Below are 7969 nucleotides of genomic sequence, written 5' to 3'. Positions count from 1 at the left end.
ATAAAGACATTACTGAAGTTAGGTATCTTGTCTTGCTTGGGGCAATGTACACTTAAAAGATGTTGTGGTCAGTTTTAGGTGACAGGTTGGAGTGCAGTGGGTGGACCACGGCTCTGAATAAACACTGAGAGAGCACAGGTCTTCATTAGTGTATTTTACATTTGCAGGACTAGATGTGCACCAAGAATCAGGCACAGCTGTTCATTCTGATGAAGACAACATAAATTTATATATACCCAATATGTTGAGTTGAGGCAACCTACTGTTACCGGCCTTGCTCCTGGCTTAACAGTTGCTGCCGCTCTTCAATCCTTGACAGAGTGGGGTCAAGCCTATTCCATCCCGAAGCAGATTTCTGGTTTAAGTCTTCGTTCTGCCAGTATGTTAACAAGATTCTCCTTACCCGTTTGCATGTGCATCTTCATATATAGCCACTATAAGAGATAACGGAGCCTGCCATTGACGCAGATGACGTGGCACACTCTGAGATGTGCTGATTGTTTGCATACAGAGGTGTACATATTGGTTTGCGCCAGCGATAACACAATCTTCTGTGAAGAAGATCTATATGAGGGCGCTGTTGCAGCTGCTGCCAATATGTTGTATCCTTTCTCTGTTTTTGTCAAAATATTTTGTCTTTTGGTCATCATCAACTTTATTTCTACATACCATGGAGCCAGTAATGGTGTGTATTTATAATGTTGTTGAATGATGTCTTGAATACATGTAAGTGCAATATTTTATTTTCTATCAACAGCAGTTGCTGTATTTTTCCTTGTTAATATTTATACTGTATTTTTTAATGTTTAATTGTTTTTAATATTGTAAACCACTTGTAATTTGGCCTCAGGGCCACGATTTGTGTGTGAATAAAATATACTATACTATACTATGAAGAAACAGGACGTATAGCGACATTGATGCAAGTTCCATCTAGCAGCATATAAAGAGCTTAGTTTCAAAACCCCTTACATCCACTTCAGAAATTTTGAGAAAACATTAATAAATCATTAAAAATATCATTAATACAAGGGGATCTGCCACAAAACCAGTTTTTGGCGGGAAGCATGGATAGGATGAGTATCCCGCCAAAAAACTGCTTTTGTTGCAACCCCTCTTATATCAGTAATTTTTCAGATGATTTTTTGATGTTTTCTCAAAATTGCTCAAGTGGACGTAAGGGGTTTTGAAACTAAGCTCTTCATATGTAGGAAAGATTTCAATGTTGGAACAACAAAGTCTGCTTCTGAGAAATTTGAGAAAGAGTCTGAAAACATCTGCTTTTCATCCAGAATATTCCTTCACAGAATCTTGACTGCTTGTGCCAAACAAGAAGATGTTCTAAAGTCCTTCTTGTCTCCAGACTCCCAACAAAAGAAGCACTTTGTTTCAGAAGAGTCTTTATTTGCAATTGTTGTCCCCTGGGATTCACAAACCTTGCCAGAGCTCATTCACCGGTTGGTTGGTAGATTTAAACTGTGATTCAACACAAATATATCGAGATGCTTACCTAAATATTTCGATGTGTACACTATGCCTCTTCATCAGGTGGGATCCGATGATGAACTTGAAAGTCCTTCTCTCGTTGATGTCCTTTCTGTTGATCGGATTAGGGCATTATATATATAATGATGGGAGCTCGTTCACCTTGTTCTCGCTGGGTTGTTTTGGTATGTAGTCCTCTCAGCATTTCTCCTAGCTTGCCCGACTCATCTTCTGTTGGCTGACAACGCTGCTGCTTTTTTTCCTATGTCATACTGCATGCAGAGTTTTCCTTAGCTCTATCTACTACTGCACTGCTCGCACCTCCGCCACAACCGGGAATATCATCTACTAAGTACAAAGATGGGCAAATCGTCATAATCATATAGACATCCGAGATATTTTTTTCAGCAGGTCTGTGTAACGAGCTTCTATTTTTTTAGGTTGCCCACAATTTTACAGATGATGCTCGATTCGTAACAGGTTCATCTCTGGCCGAATGAAAATTAAAGCAAATCCCAGTCATGTGTATCCATACTGGTCATTTTAAATCAAATAACGCTTGCTGCTATCAATAGAGTGGACTGAAAATAGTACAGTGGAATTCAAAAAACCAAATATGCATTATAAAGTGTGTCCTCATTAAAGTTTGATGTTCATCCTTCTACAACATAGTTAATCACAGGTACCATAAAATTTACATTTAAAAACCCTTGTACCTTTTTCAAATTACCTCCTATCACATAAACAGTGCCAGAAATGAGTTTGTTAGCCAAAATTAGTACACATTGATATGTCACTTAAGTTTGTAGCTCAAACAGTTCAAAAGTTGTAAAAACGCCAGTTTTAAAGATGGATTTGAGGATTAAAATGACCACGGATTCCCAAAACAATCCCAAAAATGAATTTCTTACCCTAAATTAAGCCAATTTTAAATGTTTACACATGTTTATAGGCGAAATGGTCCAAAAGTTAGAGAATAACATGCATAGAGACAGAGTGTCTCTTTGGATGAATCATAAATTCCTCTTGCCCCAAGGAACATCCATATCAAGTGGTACCTTTGGACTAAAAATGCAGCGTTCAACCTATTCCCCCCTTAGCAAGTTTAGTAATTGTAGATTAATCCAGGCAGCAATATTGCATCCCTATGTATGTGGAATAATAGTCACGTTTCAAATGCTGTAAACGTTTATTAATTTACTTGCCTTGAGCTGCTTCTGATTGTATAACAAACTCTGTTTATCAGCTGACACTTTCGTGTACCGCTCAATCTTGTTCTTCAACTTGTGCACGTGCATCTTTGGTTCGAATTTTATGTCGAACGATAATCCGTTGAACCTAGTAACCGTAAGGGTTTCACCGCCTGAACTTTTAGGACTTTCGTCATCCTTGTCGTTATCACACGTGATCTCAGGAAACAGTGTTTCTAGAGCACTATAGCATTTCCGTAGATTCAGTTCTGATTCGTCAACTCCGATGCCACATTGTGAACAGGTGTAGTTTGTCTCCCAAAACAATGTAACACACTGTAATGTTTTAAAAACAACATGGAATTAGCATCTAAAAAAGTTATTCCACGTCGTCAGTGTTCGCATCAAATTCGTTGTTAATTTTTTCATCATCATCATCATCATCATCATCATCATCATCATCATCGTCATCATCATCATCATCATCATCATCATCATCATCATCATCATCTTTGTCATAATCAAAATCAAAATCATCATCATCGTCATCATCATCATCATCATCATCATCATCATCATCATCATCATCATCATCATCATCATCATCATCGTCATCGTCGTCGTAATCGTCATCGACATCATTATCATCATCATCATCATCATCATCATCATCATCATCATCATCCAACCCATTCTCGTTGTTATTTTGTATACATAATGCAAATTGTAAAAGCAGTTAAATGTATAATATGATACAAAATATACGGCAGTAAATAGCGCCCTCTGTTACTTTTGTAAGTATTTTCACCTGAGTTAAATATTTATATGTGACACTATATAATGTAAAAAGCAGAATTTTGGCGAGTTAAAAACTGAAATGAGGTATGGGGCTGGCTGGTGAATGCTACGGGGCGTTAGCTCAAAGGCAATATTGCTCAAAGGCAATATTGTTAAAGGTTGCGCCTCAGGTTTACAAAGAACAACGTTGCTCTAAAACCAAGGCAAAGAAGCGTAAACTATAAATTAGCCCCCGATAGAGGGCTGGGCCTGAAGAATGAGGGTAATTTAAAAAAGTTGAAAGTATGATGTGGGTGACGGGCTGTCTCTAATCTAAGTATGGGAATGGGTGACGAGCTGTCGATAATATAATCTCATTTTTGTTATCGAAAGCCAGTTACCAAGGAGAGACAGCCTGTCACACTCAAGTTTACTCTAACCTTAACCATAACCTGCCGGCCCTACGGTCTCGATGTTTTTGTTGATACTGGTGGCCTAACCATAACCATGACCCGTTTACCCTGACCCTGATCCTAACCCTAACTCACTATCGCTAACCCTAACCCACTAACCCTAACCTACTGACCCTAACCCACTGACCCTAACCCACTGACCCTAAACACAACAGTAACATTAAGGGCGCACACCACCAATTCAGCGTCCCATTGAAACACACGTGAAAACACGCCTTTTCTTTGCGTTATTTTAGACCTTTTCGTCAACAAATTGACTTTAAAAATACCCCCAATCGATTGCAAATTGATGGAAATATAATATATGTTTCAAAGTACGGGTAGTCTTGTGATTAAATTTCGAGATGTGTGCGTTTATACAGCGCCATCACCATTGTCGACCCTTCTCTTCCCGCAAAACCCGATTCTGGCCATATTTCAATTTGCGGGCCTACTTTATTCAAAAACTGTGTTTTGCAACTTTTTGGGCAATCCAAGTAATGTATAGGTCTCTTTCTTTACTCTTACATGATTCTCTTTTTGATTACAAACTCAAAGAAAGGCCCAAAATACCTCAAAAAATAATTCTGTTTTTACCGAAACTCATTAGGGTTACACAAATATAAACATTAGCTAGAGAATGAGTTGCAACATCAATATCATCATCATCATCATCACAATCATCGTCGTAATCGTTATTGTCACTGACATCGTAAGCATTATCATTATTATCATAACTTTATCGTCACTATTGTCATCATCGTTATAGTCATATTCTGAGGAACATTACTCATCACATCATTATCATCTTCATCATTATATTTTAGTGTCAACCATCATAGATCAATCATCATCATCATCATCATCATCATCATCATCATCATCATCATCATCATAATAATTTTAATCGCTATCATCGTCAACATTGTCATCACCATCTTACCCGTAGGCAGTGCAATGGAGGATGTTTGCAGTCATCTTTCAATGTGAATTGTGGAAATTCCTTGGAGAGTTTAATCACTCCACACTTCTTGCACTTCATTTTCACCCCAATCTATTGACGTTTGTACAAGGGCAAAGGGCAATTCCCGGCTGAAAAAGACAACATAATGTGATGCGATCAAGCAAAATCAGTCGGAACTCGGAAATATTACATTTTCAGTTTCTTATAGAATAGTAAAACGCATTTACAAAGCTGCATTTTGCAGAAAACCCCATTAAAATTGAACAACCAGTTCCAAAGATATTAACAATAACAGAGTTTCCAAAACAATAGGAAACAAAAGGAAATAATTACCTTTGTTTAGCTATATCTAAAAATCAATATTCCCGAGTTTCGACTGATTTTGCTTGATCGCATCACATATTTAGGTTAATCTAGTGAAATTTAAATTCCAAACACTTCCAGGACATTTGTACAATAACATGTGGTCCATAGTAGCATAGCCAGTAAGGAGGGGAGTAGGGGGGCATAAAAATGAAAGAGAAAAATGCCCCTTTGACAAAAAATATAAATAGAAAATCGGGAAGGCAAGGGAATTGAAAAGGGAAAGGAGCCCGTTTCCAACCAAAAGCCACCTCAAGCATTGGCCAAAATAGTGTAAAATGCCAATTTTTTGTGAGTTGGAAACTCAAAAACTTTACATGTACAGTCTCTATCAAAATCGCTATTCTACCGATATTACCGGGTCAAAATGATGCAACCGGGATTTTTTTTTTCGACTTTGCCCCTCGACCAAGAAAGTGGTACAAATACACCTTAACCATTTGTGTTAGTCTCCACTAGTCTAGAAAGTTATTTTTTTAAATAATTATTTTAAAAATCATATATCTATCTGATGTAACGATGTGGTGACAAACGATGTGGTGCAACAATTACAATCATCATTGTGGGCAAACCCTACTGGAAAATTTTAAATGAGATTTCTTTCCAAGCGATGAGAATAGGACAAAACTATGAGAATCGCAAACGTTCTCATTTCTATATATGAAACTTTCTCATCCAAATTAATTATCGGGTTTCATAATACGATGCGCCGCCAGCGTTTACTTTTGCAAGACCAAAATACGCAGTGCATCATGGGAAAATGTCGACATCCATAGCCCGCGTAATACAAATACAACGCAGTAACAGTATGTTATTGCGTGTTTAAATGTCAATATAAACGAATGCACATTAAAACAACAATTTTCAATTATAATAGATCCATGTTCTATCTATCAGAGCCTAGCTAATTCAGTTTCTCGCTGTGTCGTGTTTAAATCTCTAAACTCTTAAAATTTCACTGATGGGTAACCGTTACGATTAACCACCATTGAAAAACATGCTGCTGGACGATTAACCATAAGGAAATAAAAATTTATGTTACTTTCATTATCTTTTAACCCTAACGGCTTTTTGGCGACGGGAAGGGAAAGAAGGAACGAATAAAGAGAGAAAACAAAGATAGAAGTTGTTTGCTGTGGGTGGGATTCGAACCCGAGACCCCTCGCATGCCAAGCACTGGGTCGGCGACATTTTGGCACGGGTCACCTAGGGCGATTGCGTCATCACACCACATGGGATGCACGCACGAACAGCGCATCAAGTAGTATTTTTAATACCTTGTACTGTTAGGGTTAAGCTGTTAACCGTGACAAGTGCATACGGTTCTATGCGGGTTAATCACACAATAATCATTTTGAGTTAATTTTTACTGATATCGCAATTCTTGGTGGCGCAGTCAATAAGGCACTGGGCTAGTAATCTAGAGATCCCAGGCTCGAATCGCTGTCGTTTCTTAACATTATTTTATTCCTATTTCTACCTATTTATTAATAATATTATTTGAATTGTTCATTATTTAGTGTGGTTAGGTAATCTTCATTCATCTCTCCCTCCCCACACCCCACCCAATCAATGCTGTAATTTAGTGGCCACATATAGCACATAAAAAAAAGCGGCGTTTGGTAAACAGCATTGAATAGGGAGGGGGCGGTGAGGGTCATTGAAATCGTGGCCACAAAAGTAAATGGAATTTATTCAAGATGTTGGAGCAAACATATAGCCTATTATTTAAAAAACGGCGTTTGGTATACAACATTGAATAAAGATAAGGGGAGCGGGGAGTTTAATTGGATATGTTGAACAGTGGAAGTGTCCCAGGATATTTGTACTTGATATCATATGAGGATGACGGTTGAAACTTGTATTTTGCGCCAAAAATTGGTATTTGTGTAGTAGGTAGCCTAACTAGCACTAGTGGAAATTTTAAAATGAGAATCCTTTCAAAGCCATGGGAATTGGACTATGAGAATTTTCAAACTATGGAACTTTCTCATTCAAATGAAAGAGAAATATTAATAACGTGTCAACCACCTGTCAGAAGTGGTAACTTTTCTCATTTAAAACAATGTGAAAGGTGGTTACACGTTAATTGGTATTTCTCATTCATTTGGATGAGAAAATGTCATAGAAATGAGGAAATTTTAAATTCTCATCGCTTTGAAAGAATTCTCATTGCAAAATTTCTACAGGTGAAAGTTATGGCGAGATGAAGGTGGTTGTCAATAACTACTCGGCGCCTATTGGTTGGTACCCAAGAAAATGACCAACTCCTCTTATAACGAATAGTGTTATTAATAATGTTAATTTTAATATCATGAGTACGCCATACATCATGTATTTAGTAGAGGAACAGCACTATTGTTCCATCAAGAGCTTTAGGTAAACCTGTATTATCCGTCAATTTCTCCGAATTATGTTGAACAAAACTCATTAAAATTCTAATAAAAATAAAAAATAATGGTGTCAAATGTGTATTTTTAATGTGTAAATTACTGTTATACCCCCACTGTCATTAGAAATTGCCTAATTCCCCCCTCTATCGATCGCTAAAACGATAAACAGAGGGCAGTATCATTCTATTAATGAGAATTAAATACTGCCCTCTGTTGGCGACAAAGCGGCACATCTGCAGATCACGGCTGAGATGTTATAATTTGAATGTATGACACTCTTCCATGCCAAATTTGCTAAGCGATTTTTCACGACTAAGAGTTACACAAGAGTTACAGTGACGTCAG

Source organism: Amphiura filiformis, unplaced genomic scaffold, assembly GCF_039555335.1.
Source record: "Amphiura filiformis unplaced genomic scaffold, Afil_fr2py scaffold_85, whole genome shotgun sequence".
Classification (NCBI taxonomy): Eukaryota; Metazoa; Echinodermata; class Ophiuroidea; order Amphilepidida; family Amphiuridae; genus Amphiura; species Amphiura filiformis.
This window is presented reverse-complemented; position numbering follows the sequence as displayed.